We start from the raw sequence: 24,545 nt of genomic DNA, 5'->3' as shown, positions 1-24,545 counted from the left end.
AATGTAAAAAAAAATAGAAGAAAACATAGAAATAAAAATATCATTTTCATACCACCCAGTGATTACCACTGATAACACTGTATAGTGTAAGCTTCCAAATATTTTTATTACATATAAACATTTTTTTTTGCAAAAAAGGGGTCATGCTTTCCATCCTGCTTTATGATCTCTTTTTTCCAATTCAATAATATCCAGTTTTCCATTTATAGTAAGTTCTACTCACTCCTTGTATTATTGGGGACATACTCAAATTCCCCCAAGTGATCCCCAATGTTTACAGTCAGTTTGTCCAAATCCCAAACAGGATTCCAAATGATATCTAATCATTATGTGCATAAAATTGTATAATATATCTCATCTCTCCTCATTTTTTTTTTCTTTTTGGCCATCATTCCATTGAAACTTTGAGGTCAGTCTTTCTGCAGAACATGACAGATATATATAGCAATTTCTTTGTGCTGCTGTCTGGCTTGGCTGTTTATGTTTGAATGTCTATTCCTTCCTTTAGAATTGGCAAAAGTTAAATGTCAAAAGGGTTTCATTTCAAAGAACTGACATTCGTGCTTTTTTGCATAGCATGCGAGAAAGGGAAAGACACAGGACACCCAGCTTTGGAAAATCCACGTAGGACAATTTTTCGTGGTGGCATCATCTAACTAGTCAAGGTCTTGATATTGCCCTCCGATCATGTAAGGATGTATTGGCTACCAACGTAATGAAGACCAATGTCTCCTGTCTATTGACCCTTTAATTTCTCCCTTTATTTAATTACTGAAATTTAGTTATCCATCAATTTGCCTTTTATTGGCTTCCATAATTAAAAGGAGCCTTGATGTGTAAGTGGGATTGTCTCTACTAAAGGACACGCAAATACAAAGTTTTCTTCACAATCTATATCCATTTTGATTCATATTGCATTCCCTTCAGCTTTATCCTTGACTAAGGTCTGTGCAAGGCAGAACAAGGAGGAAAAATAAATAAATAAATAGATAGATAAATAAATAAATAAAAACAAAAATCCTGAATTCCAATATTAGAGATATTTCAGATTTGGAGAAAAGCATCTGTAGTTCTACATGATTTCATTAAGAAATTAAATTAATTTCATTAGGAAATTAATGTTTGCAGCCATTATGAACACAGTTCCTCTTTTTTTTTTTTCTCAAAGAATGCGCTGCCTTATAATTTAATAAAATTTTATGGAGTTGCAATTCATGTACTATGAAATGTATACTTTTATTTTTTTTTAATTAACGTACAATGCATTATTTGCCTCATGGGTACAGGTCTGTGATTCACCATCCAACACAATTCACAGCACTCTCCATAGCACATACCCTCCCCAGGGTCCATCTCCCAGCCACCCCATCCCTCCACCCCCCTCCAGCCACCTTCAGTTCGATTCCTGAGATCAAGAGTCTCTCGTGGAAATGTACACTTTTCAACTGTGTCTTTTGATGGGTTTGGGTAGATCTATAGTTCGGCATCTATCCTGGTAGTCAAGTTCAGTGTATTTTGATCACAGAATGTTTGTAGCAATTTCAGAATATTTTTTATCACCTCTCAAAGAAATCCTTTGCCCTTTGGTAATCACTCCCATAACGTTTTCACATTTAAACCCTATTATAGCATGCATTAACACAACCTTCATGTTTCTAGTTGAATAATATTCCATTGTATGGATAGACCACTTTTCCCTTATCCATTCATCCACTGATGAACATTTGGATGGTTTGCTTCTTTGGCCTCTTACGAATAATGCTGGGATGCGTATTCATGTACAAGTCTTGGTGTGAACCTTCATTTTGGTTGGGAGAATACCTTGGAGTGAACTTGATGGGTCAAGAGGTGCGTCTAAGTGTTGAGAAACACCCACACTATCTTCCAAAGTGGCTGGAACCTTGGACATTCCAGCAGCAACATCTGAGCCTTCCGATTCTCCCACATGCTCTGCAACACTTGTTACGTTATGTCCGCAATGTCATGTTATGTGTTGTTTTGTTGTTAAGATCTTAGCTGCTGAGCACAAACTCGGCCTGCCAAAGTTTAGATTTTCACACCTGAACTGGAGACTTGACTTCCTGCCACGTAAAGATGGTTTGACTGACGGAAGGACACACGTTGAGAGGTTTTCCTTAAACGTGTTTCTTTCTGTGTATGTAAAAAAAGATGCTTTATCAGCATTTTTCAAAAAATGACCATCTTGGGCTTTCAGCTAGACTTGTCACTTGACTGATTCCCAAGAACGAAATCAGCCCTAGCAGTACTGCCCTTTTGTGGCTGAGAACATCCCTCCAGCAGGATAGCTGTATCCCCATATTTGTGAGTTCCTCCCTCTTGGAAGATGCTCATGGGGGGTTTACTAATGTCCCAAACACCTGCTAGAGTTTCCCCATTGCAATGGACAACCCTGCACTGTGCTCTTGAGTGAGATTAGCTGTGATCACAGCATCTTCCAACAGGAAGGTGACCCCGTTCCAATGAACACAAAAACCTACCTGGTGCGTCTCATTTCTGCTACTTTGTTATCTTTGCCTTTTCGGACATGGGACGGGTATATTTTCCCTAACAATTGGTCTTGGCATCATTTTAGAAGGTTGATAATAAACCAGGAGCAAATGAGTCCTGGATTGAATCAAAAGAGACGTGAGGTGTAACACTCAGAACGTTGAATGGAAGACAGTCCCTCTCACCAGTGATGTCTATGATGGAATTCTTTAAACCTTTGGTGTCTCATTACTATAGACGGCTGTGTGTGAGAGAGAACTAGACCTTTCCCACATGGGAGCCAATAGCCGTGCCTCTGCTCTGGGCAGGAATTTTCTCTTCATCCAGCATCATTACTCAGACTTATCTGAAGCCTGTTCTGGGTCAGGCGTCCAATGGCACACTGAGGGGTAAGTAAGACCAAAACAATTTTTGTGCTCAAACTGCCATGGTCTGTGGAAAGGCAGACCAGGATCTGACCATTTCACTGGTGGTGAGATGTGCCGTCATGCTTTTTGGATACAGGACCAGCCTGCAATTCAGTGGGCTCACATGCAATCCGACCCAAAGAGAAATTCTGTCTTCCAAGGGCTCCTCCTGGAAGACAGGCTGGGTGGGAGCAACTGTTAGTTCTAGAAGGAGTCATGTAGGGGAGGACTATTACATGATAGTCAGGAGTCAGGAGGAGGGGCAAAGCCTGGGGGAAGGAAGCTCTCCCCAGGTGACAGTGTACTGAGTTGGTTTGAGCCCAATGGGCACCCAACACTTATACTTGTCCTCTGCTAGCTCAGCAACTGCCCAGAAGACAGAGTATCTTGAATGCTCCTTTCTGCTGAAAGCCCTACCAGCCTGCACTTTAACACCAATGAATACCCAGTTTTAAGTGCTTGGGGTTGTTGATCTCTCTCATGGGGTTGTTGTTTCCTCAACAGCTTGAGGAGAAGATACCTCTTAGCTCCCTGCAAATGATTCTACTGGACATTCAATGCATCAGTATCTATTTCGTGAACGACTTATCATTCATGGGATACATTGAGGGATAATTTCCCTTTCCTCATTAGCCTGTTTGGCCATATATCACTGGCAAGCTCTTGGTGCGGGCATCATCACAGTTCAGTTCAGATGGTAATCTGGGGGGTGGCATTCCCAGTGCCCATGTCTCCTTCAGTCCTTCATCATCAGTGTGGCCCCGAAGGTGTCAAAGACAGGAGAAGAGAACCTATTCTGTTCAGCATGAGATATGGTACGAGTCTTACTTCTCTTTTATTTATGGAGTTCCTGTCGGCAGAGCCTGCCTTCTGATGGACAGCCCAGAGAATTGGTGCTGTGTTCCTGTCCGGCCATGGTCAATCATTCCTCATCAAGGGTCCGCAGGTCCTGATACTGTGTCAGTCAAACTTTGCCAATCCATCATTGTGAACAAAAAGTCACCATTTTGTCTATAAGGGAAAAGGACCCGTGAAAAGGACCATATGGTACCTACCCTCCAGAAATTTAATTTTATAAGGTGGATCACCTATCATCACAGAGAGCTGGCTGGTGCAGATTGAGTGACGAGGTGCTGGAAATAGCCTTCAGAAATGCTCTTAGTCGTCAAAGGACTCATGTTTCTCATCCTGAAGATGGGGATTAGATGAATTTGTGTAGATCAAAGAGCTCTTTGTGATTTTTAAATGGTCAAAAAAAAATTTTTAATGGGCCGTGACCACCCTGTCTGATGCTTCACATCCTGTCCACTGCCTTGTGGGGAGCAAGTTTGCTGCGGCTGCAGAATGCAAATTTGTTTGCTGAGTAACACGTCATAAGGAGACATAGATGGATGTGTAGGTAGATAGAAAGATAAATAAATAGATAGATGATAGATACATGATGAATGGTGAATGGATGGGTAGGTAGGTAGATAGATACGATGGACGGTTGGGTAGATGAGATGCTAAACAGAGGATAGATGGATAGATAGATAGATAGATAGAAAGATTAAAGGAGAAAGAGTTAGCATTATTTCTCTACTACTAACCTCTCCAAAATGTTAAGAACCTAGCTCAGAGGATGGCATAAAGAATTATGTGAAATTAAGTCCAACAGGCCCCAAACTTCAATACAGGGAAAAGTGCAACCAACAGAGCCCCACCTGGGGTATGATGGGAGATTAATAGACAAACTTCCTTGATTTCCATTCAACCTATAGTGAAATTAGTAGGACTTAATAAATTTCAGTGACTTTTAAAGTTTTATAAGCGTTGTGCATAATTCAACACGCAGCTGTTATTAAAAAAAATAGAACACATAAGATTTTATTTCTTTCAGACTCACAGAGTTTATCCCACAGCAAGATTTATAATGCTTACCTTTGAAATATCTTCTGTCCTATGACAGCTTGGTGCCGTTTTTCAAAACGCATATATAGATTTGTTCTATTAGAGGAGTATATTCTGATTCTTAGAAAAATGGACTCAAGTCCTGCCAGATCCAAATATCTCTTTGGCTTCCCTTTTTAGGGAAAGATTTAAGGTCAAAATAAAGATCTTTGGAGAATTTCCCAGGCTTCTACCGAACACGATTATTCTATTAAATAACTCTCCAAAAAAACTTTCTTTGATCTTACCAATTTTTTTAAAGGAGGATGTTCACCAATCAAATGTAAATTTTAAAAATTTAAGAATCTGGCCCTCTAGAATTTAAATAAATCATTGTCAGGCTCATGTAGTTTTGCAATTTAATGGGTTGGGAAAAAATCAATTTAAATGTTTAAACTTTAGAGGGTTTTTTTGTTGTTGTTAAGTATAATTCACATACCCTAAAATTCCTCCTTTTAAAGTAGCTAATACAGTGGCTTCTCATATCTTCACAGAGCTGTGCAAGCATCACCACGTTTTCATCATCCCATAAAAACCCTGTATGGTCTAAGTAGCACTTCTCATTCTCTCTGCTAATTGTCTTCACGTCCTCAAGACCCTCAGCTGTGGTCATGCACCGTTAGTGTTCAAAAGAAGATATAAAGATGATTGATTGGCTCAGTTGAGTGTCTTGATTATTTGGAGATTTTTTTACTACAACATGTCCCTGTGATCACCAATTCATGTCCCCTTTTATCCCAACATTCAAACAATGCAAGAGGAGTCCCTTCTCAGATCCTAATGAGGACTTACACACAACTAGTCTAGTTTGTCCAAAGACATTCTCATTCTTCGCTTGTGTAAACTCAAGGGTTGCAAAGCCTTGGCTGGGGACAGCTGTCTACTGTGTATGGGCTGGAGAGCTTCATTCATTAACTCAGAAATCCCATCTGTCCACCGCAGAACTGCAGAACCCTGACCCAGTGTGAGATGGTGGCTGTGAATGCCAACCTGGAGACGGAAACACAACCAGACACTTAAAAGACCAGATACAGATATGGGTGTGAAATTGTCCAATCACACTAAGTTAACTTGCTTGAAATACATTATCTCATCAAACCACCCATGATCTTTGTTTCCCAGTTGTGTGAATCCATGTGACATGTGATGCTGATGTCATGCTTCTACGAATCAAGACCTCTGGAGATCTGGTAACCAAGTAAGGCGTAGGATGTAGATACCTTTCTGGAAATAGGACATGGGGTGCAAAAAACCAGATACTCATACAGATCTCAAACTCCCCAGTTGCCCCGTTTTAATCTGATTGGGCTGCTGTGACAGAGTAATGTAGATGTCTATGGTATGAGGCTTAAAAACAACAGACATTTATTTCTCACAGTTTTGGAGGTTTGATGTCCAAGATCAAGGCACTGGCGGGTTTTCCTGGTTCATGGATGGCCGTCTTCTAGCTGGATCCTCACATGGAGGAAGGTTCAAGGATGACCTATGGGGTCCCTTTCAATAGGGCACCCATCCCATTCATGTGGCTCCATCATCAGGACCCAATCACCTCCCAGAGCTCCACCCTTTAAATCCATCTCTGTGGGGATTAGGATCTCAACCTAGGAAATTTGGAAGGACACGGACACTCAGTCCATAGAATGCTCTAAGTTACTGGCTCCGAATTACTCTTTATTTTAAATTCCTTGGGATTTTATTACCCTGTTGGGTTGGGTGAAGCCATCAGACGTCAGTCTTGGTGCCTTCATTCCACACCTTAAGCCCTCAAGTGCATGTTTGAATGTGTAAGAAGAGCAGTCACACCATGAACCCCCTTATTTGTCTTATGAGGAGACCACACTGAAAATGCAGAATACAGATGCTGATTAAATCTTAGTAACTGCTCATGATAATGGGTCCACACTGAGATTTCAAAGACATTCAGCAACATTTTGGGGGAAAAATAGAGACTAGCCTGACTATTATTTCCATATATTAATAAAAAAGAGAGGCTATATTCAACCACAAAGAAACAAATGGCTCACTGATGTACATTCTTACAAAGAGAATTCCATCAACAATTTCTCTGCATTTTATCAAGTGCCTGTGAAGACTTTGCGGCCAGGCCCTGGTATGGCTCTTGGGAAGCCATCGGTAAAAACCAGAAAACAACAGAACAACAAAAAATAAGAACACCCTAGGTCTTAATGACAACCGATTATTAATATTAATAAAGTAATAAATTCTTATTTGCATTCATAATCAATTTCTTGCAAATAGAGTTAATAAATACTTTATTATATGTTAATTAAAATAATAAAGTATGAATGTATTGATCATTTAGTATTAATAATTTAAATACATCATTATTTATGATTAATAGGATATCAGGACCCCTGGGTGGCTCAGTCAATGAAGTGTCTGCCTTTAGTTCTCGTCGCGATCCCAGGGTCCTGGGATTGAGTCCTTCAGCAGGGAGCCCTGGTTTCCCCTCTTTCTCTGCCTGCTGCTCCCCTACTTGTGAGCTCTCTCTCTCTCTGTCTCAAATAAATAAATAATAATAAAATTTTTAAAAAATGAAAAAAAGTCAACAGTCTGATCATTTAGAATTAATAATTCAGGTTCTAGCCAACTAGAAAAATTACATGTGGAAGGACACCTAGGTGGCTCAGTTGGCTAAGCATCTGCCTATGGCACAGGTCATGATCCCAGGGTCCTGGGATCAAGTCCCATGGTCCTGGGATCAAGCTCCACATCAGGCTCCCTGCTAAGGAGGGAGCATGTTCTCCCCTGACTGCTGCTCCCCTGCACCAAGTGATGCTCTTTCTTTCTCTCTGACAAATAAATAAAATCTAAAAAAATAAATTACACATGGAATTTTGTGATATGCTTACTCAACCTACTAGAATAAAAGCATCCCATGACTTACCCAAATGTGTCTCTGGCACATCTCTTCTCCTATCTTGTCTGATGCCATCCAAAAGATTTAAGATCCTTATCTTACGACCAAAAGAGTTCATTGATCCATCTGGCAATATTCCCGCTGTAGGAGTTAAGTAATTTTTCTTACCAAATCATGATGCCCAGTGCCTGAGTTTCCAAAGCAAAGTGTTTTGTTTTCCTTCCCTAATGGCTTGTTTTGGGTGTAAGTCAATAGGAACCTGTAGGGTAGGGCAAACATTGCCACATTGGCTTCTGGAACAAATCAGACCCAAAAAACATCCCCTCGCCCCTGCATAAACAGGGATTCCAACAAACCTTTGTCAGGTGTGATGTGTAAACAAAACCAAACTAAACTACAAAAAAGCCAACCAAGCCCACTTGATATTTTAAGGATGCTACGTTATTTTGGACTTAGAATCCGATGGGAGTGGGGCAAGGTGGTGGAGAAGGAGGAGGCCCTGTTTCAACCGGTGCCCTAAAGTGAGCTGATTATGTACCAAAGCACTTTGATCACCCATGAAATCAGCTGATATTAGAATTATACACATCTGGATCTCTACGGGGGCAGAAGACACCAGTAGACAGGTAAAGTGGAGTGGGAACATCGGACCGATATCGGAAGATAAACAAAACGGGGAGGGAGTGACCCATTAGAAAGTAATACCCCAATATGACAGTGCCCTGTGATTGGGCACCAGCGTTAACTTGGAGTCTGGTTGAAAGCACTCAAAAAAGAGCAAAAGATCTTAAGGAGAAATTGGTGGAATCGGGCAGTTAGGGACAGGGGCTTAAGCCCACGAATCCAGGATGGAATCCACCATTGGAATCAGAATGGTATCCCAGTAAGGAAAATGGATGCCCACCTTTCAAGAATTACAGCTTCCCCAACCCTAAAAGGGTTAGTCCACACTGACGGCTGCTCTGTCCCGGGTTCTCTTCAAAAATTTTATTTTAATCCCGTTAGTTAGCATATAGTGTTACACTAGTTTCAAGGGTACAAAGTAAAGACTGAGCATTTCCATCTGTCACCGCGTGCTCATCATGATAGACAGGTGCACTCCTTCCTCCCCAGCCCCCGTTTTCCCCATACCCCACCCAACTCCCCTCTGGTGACCCATCAGTGTGTTCTCTAGAGTCCAGAGTCTGCTTCTCAGTTTTTCTCTCTCTCTCTCTTTTTTTTTCCCCCCTTTGTTCATTTCTTTTGTTTCTTAGGAAACATCTGCATGCTTTTTGGATGGGTGTTTCCATGAGGACACCAGAAAAGTTTCAAGTACTCTATGGGAACAACACAGCAATCCCGCTAAATGTCTTGTTCTGCCTCCGAGAGATCTCTGCTGAATTTGGGCAAACGCTGTGAGAGCAAAGAATTAGGGTTATTTGAACACAATAGCTTGTCCTTTATAAGAGTTTTGCCTCTCGATTTTATGTCCCAGTAATGGATTATTCTAGATGCCTGGCAGACATTAGCGATGCAAATGCAAGAGAAAAATAAGGGTAAATTTGGAAATACAACGTTGCTGCTGTTCTTGAAGTATTTAAGAAAGAGTAGCTAACGGTTTGAAATGTCTAAATCAGGTCTTTCAACACCTCATTCGGAAACTAGGCTGTTCATCGATAACTCTCTTCATACCTTTTCAAGAAGACCAGAAAGACCCAGGAAGAGACTCTGTTGTAGAAATCACTCGACTCTATCCCTGGTGATAATGCAATTTCTGCTCCTGGAAAAGATTGATTGTCGCAGTTGTTGCAAACGAGCTGAATGAGATAATCTAAGAATAATATCCGATGCATTTGGGTATGAATAATAGATTACCTGGAGAATCAGCGCCCCTGTGTTGGGAGCCGTCTTTCTTCACGATGTAAAATTTTACTGTTTTCCGCACAGTAAGACAAGCAGCAAGGAGCGTGATTAAGTATTGATAAACGTACACCGAGGATGATGCAAAAGCCCGTGTGGCTTTTCTTCCCCTCTGTGTCATGTTCATCGTGTGGCTCAACACGGGCAGCACTAATATTCCAGGTATTGGTAAAATTGGTAATATTGGTAAAATGGTAAAAAAAAAAAAATATTGGCCCAAATGGAAATATTCCTGGAATTGGTTAAAAGGGAACTAAAAATGAATACAACCTAATTCAAAGTCACAAGGGAAGAAACACAGTCATTAAATAGGACAATACCCAGATTAAAAATAGGAGGAAATCCTCCTAAGGAGAGGAGGCCATTGAGAGAGAAGATATGGGAAAACCTCATTCGTTTCAACTAGGCGACCTCACGGATGTCCTAAACTGAAAAGTTAGGACTTCAGCCAGTTGGAAACCACTTGGCTTACAAGGACTAGAAACTTTTTGTTGTTGTTGGGTTTGGCTTAAATTTCCCCCCATGTTCATGCTCTATTTTTTTCTAATTTAATACCTTGTTTTTCCCCCCCTTTGGAGGAATTTAAGGATGGGATCATGCTAGACTCTGCCTGCAAACGTCATAACTTCTGCGTAACAGTTTTGTAATCTTTAAATCTCATGTAAGAGCATGGTTGATCATAAATGTTGTCTGCAATGATTTTTCTTTTCCTTTTTTGCCTTTTTCTTTTCTGTTTTGTTCTCCCATATTCTGGTGATTGGTGATTATCCTTGGCTTTCCAGAGTTGGGTCCTGAACTTCTGCACTTTGTGTTTCACTGTTCCTTCTCTCTTCTAAGGACTCCTGTCCCTGCATTTTAGGAGCTAATTTAGTGACCTAATTCTCACTTGATTACCTCTGGAAAGACTCTGCTTCACAGAAAAAGGCAACATTCACTAGTAGGTCTTTTTGCAGGGGACACAGTCTAGTCCCCCATGTCTGTGATGCAATGAAACACCATAATTCATGGGTCTCCAGAGAGGGTCACAGGCACAAGAAATGTTCAAAGAGATTATTCTGTCGTACTAATTTAAGCAAAACTCCATTAACTGTCCTACGACCTTTTATAAGTTTGCCCACCATTGAGACAACCCCTGTGGGTCCCAGATGTAGGCATTGGTGAGAAGACTCGAATTCTAAGCCCAGACTTCAAACTTCTGTTTAATGTCTATCTGACTGCAGAAAAGATCCTGATCTAAACCTCATTCTCCTCCTCTACTAGACCGGGGAGTGGGGTGGTACCAGCAGACCCTGTTCCAAGAGGGCCTTGTCCCTATCAAATGAGTCCACGAGTAAGGCTTTGGAACAACTACATTTTACACTAGTTCACAACAAGAATGAGACTTTCTCAAGCATCTAGGTCTGTGAAGATATTTCTAGGGTCACCCACCAGGGGACTTTCCTGGGTTTAGCTCTGGAAGTCTTACATCAGGATACTGCCTCAGTCCCAAGTAAACAGAGACAATTATACCCCATAGAGTATGACTTAGTCTATCTCTTGCCAGGGATGTAAACACACAGTGGGTGGTGTCTGAATGCTGTCTATTACTTTGGACAGGACAACAAAGAGAATCTCATGACTGGCTTCCATCTATAGTACCATCTTGCTCAGGAGGACACTCACATCCTATTTGTCAAGCCAAAGCATGTGGTGTAGTGCTGACCTACCTATCTACTACGTATCTCCCTACCCATTGACCTACCTAACCGTCTACTTACTTACCTACCCACCTACCCATCGAACGAGTTATCTACTTATTTATCTATCTAACCATCTATCAACCCATCCATCCATCCATCTATCCATCCATCCATCCACCCATTCACCCATTCATCCATCCATCCATCCATCCATCCATCCATCCATCCATCTATCCATCCATCCATCCATCCATCCACCCATTCATCCATCCATCCATCCATCTATCCATCCATCCATCCACCCATCCATCTATCCATCTATCCATCCATCCATCTATCCATCCATCCATCCATCCATCCACACATCCATCCATCGATCACCTTATCAATCATCTATTTATATCTATCAATCCATCGATCATATCTATATGTCCATCCACCCATCTATCATCTATCTACTCATCCATCTCTACCTCCATCCATTTATATCTATCTCTATCCATCCATCCACCATATCTATCATCTATCTATTATCCAACTATATTACATGTACCTACGTACTACATGCCAATGTATCTAACTCCTTCCTACCTATTCATGGGAAACTTGAATCCTAAGAAGAGAATCACTTTTAAAAGTAAGGCTGCTCAGTCAATCAATCAATCAATCAATCAATAGAAAAGTATGGCCCCTGGGCCTGCTGTTATTTTGCTCAGGATCCCACCGGGTTAACTCTGGCAACATCTCATTCCCTCATCCGTATCACCCTGGAGGACATGCCCAGCTTGGGCAGGATGGCTGCAGTGCACTGTGGCTACTCTCTCTGGCCTGCACCATCCCCTATCAGCACCCCACGTCCTCGGGTCTCCTCACTGGTATCTGCCCTTGGGGCTTAGCAGAGGACACGGCCACCTGTCAACACCTTAGGGATCAGATAAGAAACACCTCCATCAGTTTAACTTAGATACCTTTTCTAAAATCAGATATTTTTAGACACCTATCTAAATCAGATAAAATTAGATACCTGTTCTATAAATTCAGGCTTTATTTTGATTTCCCTTAAGCATGTCAGTGTGTGGTTTAGATGTACCAGCAGTTGATGGAAAGAGGTTACACAAAGTACCACAGTGTGAAATCAGACCCTGTCGAGTCAGAGTGCCGAGGTGTACCATGAACCCCAGAGATGTGAGGAACAGAGCAGTTCAGGTGGAAGAAGGTGAAGTCCAGGACCTTTGACATGGCTCCCCAGGTGATGGCTTCTCGTGGTGCTTAATTCTGGCCCCAGGTAACGGAGGAGTTTCCTAACAAAGATGCATGGGAGTTTGCCTTCAAAGAAGGAACATCATGAAGACAACTTTTTATCCTCAACTGCATCATTCAGGGAACATCGGGGACCTACATCACATACATGCATAGATGCTGGGATCCCTTTCCCTGATGCAATCCTAACAGCTAGCTGGACCATACGAGACCAGTCCACAGGTGAGGACTGTCTTGCTGGCTTGTGTTTGCCTGCCCAAGTCTGCCAGGAGGAGGATTACGTACAGTGACGCAGTCTGTCCTGCCTTCTTCCTTTCCGTAGAGATGTCTCACCTCCTCACAAACGGAGGCAAAAGATGAGACACCTGCAGCTTGAACCACTAAGTTCCCAGGAAGAGTTTCATTGATACTCAGATGCACAGACATGAACCCAGAACCCAAACTCATTCTCAACTTAGTCAGCTTGAAATCTTTCACATCTGGGGGACTCAGTGGGTTAAAGCCTCTGCCTTCGGCTCAGGTCATGATCCCTGGGTCCTGGGATGGAGCCCCGTGTCGGCTTCCCTGCTCAGCGGAGAGCCTGCTTCTCGCTTTGTCCTGCCACCTGTCCTCATTCACTCTCACTCCCTCTCAAATAAATACATAAAATCTTTAAAATAAATAAATAAATATTCCACATCCGGAAAAGTATAGAGAGAAAATCTTAGTCCATTGCAATGTTACCAAATACTTGCGCTTGATATCCAGGATATAATTGTGCAATATTTGTCGTCCAAATGACTATTAAAAAAAAAAAATAGCCAGCCCTTCCTAAAAGATGAGTTGAAAGTGATTGTGGCAAGGAAATCGACTTCTTTGTCTCAGGAAAGCTTGAGCAGCCTATTCTAATAAACAATAAATAATAAAACACCACCCCTGGAAGCTTTCATTATTGATTACAAATGAAAACAAACGTGTGGTTTGCCAGGGAAAAGGGTATGAAAGGGAGCCGTAAGCTGTTTTATTTTTAAACCGGTCACGAAAGGTGTGACTTCATTTGTTTGTTTTTTTGTTTCTACGCCTTCGTGACTTCTGCGACGGAGCTGTTTGATGTTTTGTGGATTGTTTGGTATTTGCGATTGGTGGATGTTCAAAGGGAGAAGCAGAAGGTGATATTCCTCGGAATGTTTACCTGAGCTCCTCTGTAGTCACTTAAAGTGGATGCGTGAACGCACATTCAACATGAAATGGTGCGTGCATGTCCGTGTGTGTGTTTGCTACTGGGTTAGTTAGGGATGTCCAGAGAAACAGAACCCATGGGATGTGTGTATGTGTGTGTATGTGTGTATAATATATATATATAATTTATTATACATACATTTATATTTATAATTTTTATATAAATGTATTATGAGGAATTGGTTCTATTATAAGGAGTTAGCTCACATTATTCTGGAGGCTGGCACAGTAAGCCAGGAGTCTGGAGATCCAGGGAGACCTGATGGTGCCTATGAGCTCTGAAGGCAGTCAGCCACACAGTTTCCGCCTTGTTGGTCTACTGGGACAAGGCGGGCCTTCAACTGATTAGGTGAGACCCACCACTTTGTGCAGCACCTTCTACACAAAGTTCAATGATAATATAACTGCCGATCTCATTCAGAACCTAACCCTTCAAGGTGGTGCATAAAATTAACTACAGGAGGGGCGTCTGGGTGGCTCAGTAGGTTAAGCATCTGTCTTTGGCTCAGGTCATGACCCCAGGGTCCTGAACTCAAATCCTGAAGTTGGCTTCTCCCTTTTCTCCCCACTCATGCTCTCTCTTGGGCTCTCTCTTTCTCGCAAATAAATAAATAAAATCTTCAAAAAAATTTAAATATTAGTTATCACAGGACTCTGATTCCTTGTATTTTCTCAATTAATATGTATCATTGATTATTGAGTGTGTTGAGGGGAACGTGGGGCTGAGGTGGTGGCCAGTAGCCTCTTCTTGACCATTGCAAGCAGACACAGAGGAACCAGTTTAGGAAAAATGGGCTTTTCTGTTTCCAGAGGTGACTGAAGGTCCTGGAGAGACCCTGTTATATTTTAACCTAGTAAGAATCTTGAGAAAACAGGATTTTTCTCCCTGTATGTGCCAACTACGCACCCCATGTCTCCTTCCCCAGTGAAGGGCATCCCAACAGAATGGTTCAAATTTCCACATACGTTTACATACACAAACCCATCTACGAGAGGACCGTAGAGAGCTTTCCTTCAACTTTCCTTCAACGTTGTTCATGGCATCCACCACCCCTCTAGGCTTTCCGGAGGTGGGTTCAGTTTTGATAGATACAATTGGTTCAGCAACATCACCAACGTGGGGAGTGACAAGATGCCTCCTAAGGTTTTCCGGATTGCGTGCTGGCATTGTAGTCCTGCAACAGCGAGGGGGATCCGTGCTGGGACGGGATGCCACACCTGGGCTAAGATGCCATAACTGGGTGCAGGTGTGGCTTCCTCTGTTCCAGCACTCCATCATTGGCCCCATCATGCGCAAAGTCTCCAGAAGTTCCCACATCCGGTCACATCTCTTCTACACCACATTCACACATTTGCGTTGTCTTCCTGGCCCCAAAAGGTCATCAGAGTGTTGGATTTTGACCTGAAAGCTCCGTAAAAATGTAATCGCCTAATTTATAAGGCCCCAGTGGGTGCCCACTTTGGTGGAGGGTGACCTCCGTAGGCAAGCCTTACAACAAAGACCTCCACAATTAATGTTGCTTAATCTCTTGGCAACCAAGAGCGGGGGGAGAAGAAGGACATAAAAAGTGATGACTTATTTTGTTTCTTAAGACCTTAAGCCTTGAAATACGATCCCAGCCACGGTACACAAGCCTTGAATAAATCCGGGAAAAGATTTCTCATTTAAATGGCGAGGTTTCTCTTTGCTTGGCCTTCTGGTCTTAGTAAACTGCCATTACCCTCTCCAATAAATAACGTTGTGGGATTATGAGTGTTTTATTTGGATGGTCTCTTCCCTTGAAAGAGCAGGGCAGGTGCCAAGGAGCGTCTATTGGATGCTGGAACTCTCCGCGTCTGGATTGAGCTCTCAGCTTTGGGTGCATTTTGCTTTTAATTTGTGTTTGGGGTTTCACGGCAAGAAACAAAGCCCGGTGATAATAAAATTCATCTACCATTGCATCTGAGCGCTAGGGGCTCCGAAAATCAATTTCGGTGAGCTAAAACATCATCAGTGGCATTAAATAGATCACTAACTACAGATTCGATTCTCCTCCTTGTGTTCCTGTCCCAGGACTTTGTTTGGAAATGCAAATTCAGACCTTTAAGAGGTGGTCGGCAGAGAATGGGTATTTCAAACCCGAGATCATAATATTCAAAATACGGCGTTTCCAGACTGCCACGTGTGCCGCGTGACTGAAATGTGTGCCAAATCACACATGGACTAGGGAAGATCAAGCATCTCAAACTTCCCTCCCCCATATTGGCAAATGGTTTTAATGCTTCCCTCCCTGTTTTCCCCCAGGATAGAGAATCCCATACCTTTGGAGATGGGTGTGTGGGTGTGTGCTCCTCACTGAGCTGCGTGATAATAGGCAAGTTACTACTTCTATGCCCGACTTCCTTTATCTGGAAATTAGATCGCAGTACCTCTGTCATGAGACTAAAATTGGGTGGTGCGGGCGAAAAAGCATGGGTGTTGCTGGTTCAGAGTGAGGGAGAGATCCCTCAAATACATTGGCCGCCATGAATATCTTTCCTATGTGTTTCACAGTTCTGGGCAGAGGTGGAATGAAATCAGCTCTCCCAGAGTCCAAATAATTCGATGGCTGAGGCATTGATGTTCTAGATGAATGGCGAAGGCCAAGGACACGGGGTTGAGACACCCGTCAAGGGCGACCCACCATCCATTAAGTGCAGGCAGAATGTTAGCGTCTTGATAGACGTTGGTTCCTCGGTGGAAACTAAATATGACTGTGGTGGGATCTACCTGCATGCGTTCCCTTGTTTGCAAAGGAGGGCACGGCAAGACTTTAAGGTTATGTCAGAAGGGTGCCCGTTGTCATGCTAATGGGCACTGGCCAATCTCTTTCTTCATTGCGCAGACAGAAGGGAAGGATTGAATGGAGGACCACCACATTGGAACAGGGAAGGCTGAGTGCCAGTCCTGACTTAGTTCTCACTCCCGTTGTCTCTATGACCTACAAAGAGATCTCCAAGATGCCTCATTGGAAGGGGGAGGATCTAGTACCTGTCCCCCATGCCCCCTTTTACTGTGATTATACTGGGGACAACTGATGCTTATAGGAATTGTCAAGAGCTATGAAATGTCAGGGTCCTGCGTTTGCTCCAAAACGTCTTATCCTTGCTTAATATGGTTTGGATTTCCTGACCGGAGATTCCCTCTTCTCAACCCTGCTCCTGCACTTTGTAGGTGGACAGTTAGCAAGCCGTAGACCTCACTGAACTCCCTTGTTCTGTGACCTGAGGCCGCTAGAGAAAAACAGTCCTCATAGCAGATGGTGTGACTTTAAACCACAACTACTGACATGGTAAATTGTGGTCTTTCCCTCCAAAGCCCAGCTATGTGCTGGGTAATTCACTCTGGCCATCCCCAGCAAGATGACTTGGGATTTTCTCTTTTCTGATCAGCCCTCCAACACAGCTGACCTCAGCCCACTGGGGCAATGGTCTTGCTTTTATTTTATTGTTTTCATCCGTCTGAAAAACAGAAGCCTATTCAAGGGAATGAGTCCACCTTCCTCTACAAAGACACACCTGCGTTGTGGAACGTGTCAATGTGTCAGATCGGATTTACCTACTCCGTAAGGTTGATCTCTGTAGCCACCAGGATTACCCTTGGTCAAACTCAGAGAACGAAATTAGCAGAACGTGTGCCTAGTTCCTCGGTCATGATGTTGTCCTTCTACATGCCCAGAGCCGTGGGTTAAGATGAACCCGACTAGCGACACTATTTGATGGAAACGGGAAGATTTATGACGCACTCCTGGGGCTGAGTCTGGGCTCGTCACCCAGGACAAAGTGGGTGGGTTGGTCAACAGTGTGTGCACAGGTGGTGAGCCCTGTGGTAAATCCCTACATCCCAGGGCTCACTCTGGGTCCTTGTTGTGCTGATTGTGCATGAGCTCAGAGCTGCAGGGGAAGGGATGTCCGCAGAGGCATAGAGGATGGACTCTGAAGGCTCTCCTAGCCTTCTTCTGTGGCTGAGTCTTTCCTGCTGTTTTTCCCCAAATGGCTCCCTCTGCTTGGACATGATGTCTCATGCCATCCCGACCATGCAAGGACGATGCTCTGTTGGGACTCTGTATGTCCTCAACTGACAACCTCTTCCTTCCGTGCCATTATCCTGCCACATCAAACACGCTGCTCTGATACAACCACATTAAAATAAAACTCCCCATCAACATCCCATGAAGCTCCCGTCCCTCCTTCAGAAATGCCAACAATCTCGGCTCGACCGTACTCACTCCATGGGCTCCACGTCCTGATGTCCTCTGTGAACCTCTGTCTGTCAGATGCCGCCTCGTCCCGTCCTCATCGAGGGCTCTCTGCTAACCCACGCATGATGTGGTCATTCTTCTGCCCTCGCTTGGTTTGCAAGCTCAGTTTGGGGCAGCTGATTACCTTCCTGAGGCGGGACCCAGCTCATGACGGTTTGTGGGGCTCCTTCCGTGGTCCTTTTGCAGAATTCTTGGTGGATGTTCCACGCTCCCTTTGCAGGGTTTCCAGGCCAAGTCTTAAAATGAATTGTTCTTTTTACGCATTCATCCCATATGTAATCTCCTCCCGTTGTGCAGGCTTGCTGAAGTGATCTCTGATTTCCTAACTCCCAAATCCGTATACGCTGTATTCTTTGGTACATCCCCCCCAACAACTCCGAGCTGTAGATGAGTCTAAACTTGCATATCCTACCACCAACCCACCCCCACGGGCCGAATCACGGACATCCCCAGCTGTGCATGTGAGAACAATAAACAGTAGAGTGCCTCTTCCAACCGTACATCTGGTCTACCCCGTACTCTTTCTCAGGTACACAGAACAGTATACCACCTGCCAGGCAGGTGCATGCACCAACAATCTTCAGGGATTTCTTCTGACCCTTTGATGTGTGACTTGCACTGAACTGATCAGTATATTTCGCTGGTCTTTGCAGACAAGTTGGGAATATAAACCTTTCCCTTGAGCGTACGTCTATCGTTTGATTGCACATGTTCATCCGTGTTTATCCTTGGCTTTCTCTTGTCTGGGTTTATCCTTGGCTTTCTCTCATCTGGGTTTGCAGCAAGCATGTGAAGACCACATCCGGGCATGCCTGTCTCTCCCTGAAAACCCTCCGATGACTGCCGGGTCCTTCAAAGGAGAGTCAACATGTCAGAAGCCCTACAAGAACTTCTTCTCCTTCTGATCTCCTTGCTTCTTCCCATTTCTCTCTGCCAACCCCACTCTTGGTGCCTCGGCTGACTCTGGTGTACATCCCTTGGGCTCCTTAAACATCATGATCATCAAAGCCTGATCATTTCTGTTCCTTTCCTGTCCCAGGCTATGCCCCAGGCTGGACACTGGACTTCCTCCAAGATGTAGTATCTCCAGAGAAACCTTTTTGCAAAACATCTTTCTCCATGATTCTCTTCTCAGTATGGGGGTTTTCCTTTCTAGCTATTACCACCCCCTGACATATGGCATAATAATTTCTTAATTATCATTCCCCCCAAGCCCCAAGGCTGGGAGTCCCATGAAAGATGGGCTTTTTCATCTGTCGGTCTCTCTCTGCCTTTTGCATTCTGCTTTGCTGTCTCTGAAATGCTTAGAACACCCGTCAACGTAAGATAGGCACTCTGTAAATATCTCTGAATAGGATTCCACGGGATATCAAATTCGCTAATATTGAAATCTGCATGGGGAGGAAAAGCCCCCGTTTTCAGGTTAAGTCGTGTAATTGCCTCTGTGACAAACGCACGGGAATTTGTCTCTGCTAATTGGCTGTCAGGAGAAGCTAAATCGGGAAAGTGGTTCCTCTCGCTGTGCAGAACACACAATTCCTCTTCCAAGGGGACGTAAATGGTGTATTTTTTATTTCAGGGTAAGATTATCACGATGTTTGGCTCGGGTTGGTCATTCTCACGCTATGTGACAAACCAAACCCACAGTAAGGCGGACATCTTTCCCAGTGTGAGCTACTTTCTAATTGTGGTTTCTCTCCAAAGGGGTAATCGGGAACTTTGCTAGGAGAAGTGTCATGGGTTCCTTGTAGCATCTTTTGAGGGGTAACGGTTTCCCTTCGATCCCCGGGGTTTAAAACGCCGGAGTCATGAGGGAAGGTGTGTAGCCTGAACTATACAGAGTAATGTGCAGAGTTACACACTCCTGTTTGTACTATTGATTTGGAGGGATGAGAATCGACTCTCAGGGACAGGAACCCCATTCAGAAGAAGTGAACACTTAGTTATAGGCTTTCATAATGCCAAAGTCAGCAAGGGTGGTTTCAGGCACGGCGGGATCCAGGAGTTGGAACACCCCCACGCCATTTCCTTTCCCCTGGTCATCACTTTTATAGAATGCCCTTTATGCACATCCAACACACCTCCCTCTGTTTTGCAACCTGAGTAAAAATGCATTTATCATGAAGAACTCTGCCAAAAGAATAGAATTTACTACACATCGTAGGCAGTACTTGTAATAATGAATGAATTCATGTGTGACATCGAGAACGTTTGTAAAGCATTATTCACTCTTTTTTATCAGGATGTCCCCCTCTTCATATGTTCAAATTATGTTTAGGTCTTATAACATGACCACCAAAGTTATAATTTGTACTGTACCTTATTGGCCCCGCATGTGTATCTGTAGAATAAAATGAAGTTTTCAAAGTGCTCTGTATGCTGGTGGGTTTGGGAGTTTCGAGCCCAGCACATCTCTGTGTATGTTTAAATGTGACCTTTATATAGCTAATAGCTGAAGCCACTATCCTTTTTTTTTTTCAAAAGTACCCCATCATTCTAGAGGTCATTCTTCCTTTCTGAGCCATCCAAGGTTGTCAGTCGAAGGCTCGCGTTGAACATTAAAATTTGAGCATAATGGATGAGCTGATGGATGGAATCAGAACACCACGGACCTGAGTCTTCGAGGAATTGAAAGAAATGGTAATAATGCAGAAGCCTAAGCCCCACACCACGTCCTAAAGAGAAGTGTTCAAAGCCTAAGCATTAGGATTTATAGCACATTCAGAATGTGTTCTTCCAATGCAGAATGAAAATATGTCCTCTCTGACTGTGAAAGCCCTATTCCCGTTCCGGCCAGAGTTTCCGAAAAACACTGAAATAACCATCTTCAAAAATCAGATTTTGCCTGTGGACTTTTTTTTTTTTTTTTAATACAGATTTGGTAGTATTGTAATATGTCTTAGAGATAGAAATCACCAAGGTCAAATTAATCTTATTTTTGTGTCTTTGCGGTCAAAGATCTTACTTCTCCTCTGTTTCTCCTCACTGGCTTTTGGTTTATTACTTTAATGGGAAAAAAATATTTTTCCCTAAGTTTATTGTGTTGAAAGAAAAAAAAAAAACAACACTGAATTTAATGTAAATTCTTCACATTCTTATGGCTGTGATTGTGAAGCGGTTTCTATAGGAAGTTTTTTGAAAAGCCGAATGGGCTCTTCCTTGGGTTCTGGGTGGTTGGCTCTGCCCATTTGTACCATCCCAAGGGTAAAGCGGCAAGACGAGGAAAAATTCAAGGTGACAGAAATCAGAAATATGCAATGGGACGCAAGGGGAGATAAACAGAAAAGAAGGTGGAAATCGCAAATGAATAAAAAGGCAGTTAGGAGTTTTTTTTCACACCATGATGAGACCTCATCACCAAGGTGAGCTTGAGAACGGGAAGGGGAGAGGGTAAAGGGGACGGCAAAGGATTTGGAAGAACTAGGAGACATAGTAGGAGAAGCAAGAGGTTCTGAGGCCCACAGAGCCACCAGCATCTGTTTCCAGGAATTCTATCCTTGACTTGACGGAACAGAGAAGTTGAGTGACGTTCTTGGAGTCACCCAGCGTAGACGCAGTAGAACAAGGACTTGGGCAGACCTCAGGGACACCGCCTTGAATCCTAACACGATGATATTTTGAGCAACACGGCCGATCGGGTTGGGGCAAAAGATCAAAACTTCCTTGTAGAAGGGGTCCTTCCCTGACACTATCAGGGGATATTTGCTCTTATCATTGCTACTTTGTATCTGGTGCAAACAATGCCTCGAAAGCGTTAGCCCCTGACTCTCCCCTTGAATATTATTCTTTTAAAATTAAATCAGTTACATAAAGCAGTAAAAAAATATTACATATCCCTTAGAAGGCGGTAAAAATAAAATTTGTTACATTCTAAGAACGGATATTATCACCTCCCACACTCCCACACGCAACGCTTTACAGCCCAATGGGTCGACTGCCAATCATGGGCTCCCTTTAAATTCCTATCGCGTGTAGATGGTTACAGTTGCTGATTGTCACTTTATATGTATTTTCCTGTTTTATCCACTATTTCTTCATCTGATTGAATTGCACAGAGATGCGCTCTATCAGACAATGTAGGTTAAATGATCGTGTCCCACCCCTGTACCCGCAAAAGGAGAAATAAACAAGAAATGCTATCATGCCCTATTTCCCGTGGATTTGACGTTGTTTTGCATCCCCAAAATGAGTTTTGCTTGAATACCGACTTCTCGGAAGAGATCTGAACTTCCCTAAACGAGATCATGAGTGTGGACAAAACTCCTTTTTAACGGGGGGAGTGCAAGAGAGAGTTGGTTTCTTTGTAAAAAGGTAGAAGGGAGAGTGGGGATCGGATGGCGTTCTGGGACAGCCACGATGCATCAGACTCATTTCAGGCAGTTCCCCGTGGAGAGTCAGGGCGAGGGAGCCAGGCTCTGCGGGACTTTGCCCATGACTGTGCCTAAAGCCACTTTTCACAGTCTGCCTAGATTCCTGAAATCTTAACAATGACGGAATTGATTGCTTTGGCGCTACAACTGATTTAGTCACTGACGTGTTAATATTGTAAAATTTTACTCTGCACACAGCCCTGGAAACCTTAAAGGAAAACTAGAAGAATCAGCTTCCCACTGTTCATTTGCTTTGTCAATATTGCCTTTCTTCACGAGGGACCCTGATTACATACGGTGGGACGCTGCTGGCGTGAGCCAGGAAAGTTGCTTCATCCTAAAATAAAACATAACAAAATACAACAGCAGCAGCAACAACAACAACAACAACAAAAACCCTTTTTATTCCCATACAAGTCGGAATGAGCTCACCAAGCACGGCATCGTCTCTAATAGAAACCATTACCTTCTTCCTTTCTTTGGATAATAGGCTTTGCATTATTTTAAGGGCAAAACCTGTCCATTTCCACCTTTACTAGAAAACCAATTTGCTTTACACCGTTGGCTAAACAGTCTGAAGCCAGGAGCACTCATTACGTTAGCTCATTGACTGGGCGTGAGTGTTCCTACAGCCCCTGCCAAGGTTTCGTGCCCATGGACCTGACAGATGACCTGAATGCCCCCCAAATTCCCAAGTGGGTCATCATGAGTATATACAGACATGCACAGAATTGGAATCATGTCATTATACCCAAAGACAAACAGGCACACTGTAATATCTAGAGAGCTGTAAAGTGATCCTGCATAGAAACACTTTCAAAGACCGGGATCCATGATGGAATCAGAGTTTCTACACATTTGGCTGGGATGCATTTATCCAGATTCGTCTAGATATATTTCAGGGACTCGGGGAGATGGGCAAGGGTGGTATCCCTTCTTGGAGAAGATTGATGGGTCATTTTAGGGACAGCTATGGGGTGCTCACTTTGAACCAGGCTCTGAGAGAAAGAAATCTGAGTGAATGTCACAGTTTGGCAGCAAGAATTCACAAAAAAGATGATAGGAGCTGTTCAAAGAATCACCAGGAGGTTCAATTTGGGTAGAAAATCCAATGCTGAATTCCAGAAAGTACTTCCCCATGTCCAGAGGAGGGAGAAGGAGTTTCCACAATTGCCAGTTTTGAAATTCTCGCTCAAACTGGGTGTCCCATAAATTCAGTAGACGTGGGCCCTCCATATCCTAAAGACATCATCGAGTCATAGATAATATAGTTCAAGTTCACCATAGTTCACTTATTGCTATTTGCATTGACTTGGTCTTGCTTTGGTGAGTTTTCATGTGTGCCTGTTTGTAGGGGATGGGGGGAAATAGGGCATTTCCCCATCTTCATAGTTACTGAGCCAATTCCTCATTCGCTTCCATAGAGAAGCCTGAAAATACAGTATTCTACGTCATAGAGGGTCTTCTGAAGGCGGTCGAGGATGCCGTGAAAAGAAATAGGTTCCCCTAACCAGTTACCACTTACAGGAAAGATGGGCTCTTTCAAGACAGCAAGAGCCATGAACCGAGGACATATTTGATACAGATATTGCATGCTTTAAAAAAAAAAAAAAAAAGCAAAGTAAAAGGGCCATCGGCCTCTGGGCATGTCATCATTTCCATGGCGTTCCTCTGATCAGATGCCTTCTAGCTTGTTTTCCTTCTCATACCTGGGAGAGTATTCGTGGCAAATTTGAGAGATGGGCTCTGGCGTCGCTTCCCCCACACGTCAAGTTGAAGACGGCGGAGATTTCCTCCTGACATTATTCATCCCTCCTTTCGCCATGGGGAGCATTTTGCCTGTTTGCAGATCTTTGAGCCGCAGGGGCGCACCCGTGCGTGTGTTCTGTTCTACAGACAGAATCAGGGTCCGGATGGTCGCCGGGCCCCATGGATGTTCAGGCTGCAGAGACACCTGCTACAGAAACCAGAACCTTGCCTCTGGGCAGTCCTGAGGCAGAGGCATTGTTATGAGAAATAACAATGCTTCCAGAGAGAAGTCCCCCTTTGACGTGACAACACATGACATTTCTACAGCTTGACAGATGTGTTTTTTCGACGAGGACGGTCTGTCA

This window comes from Neovison vison, chromosome X (assembly GCF_020171115.1).
Source record: "Neovison vison isolate M4711 chromosome X, ASM_NN_V1, whole genome shotgun sequence".
Classification (NCBI taxonomy): Eukaryota; Metazoa; Chordata; class Mammalia; order Carnivora; family Mustelidae; genus Neogale; species Neogale vison.
Note: the sequence above shows the minus strand (reverse complement) of the source record.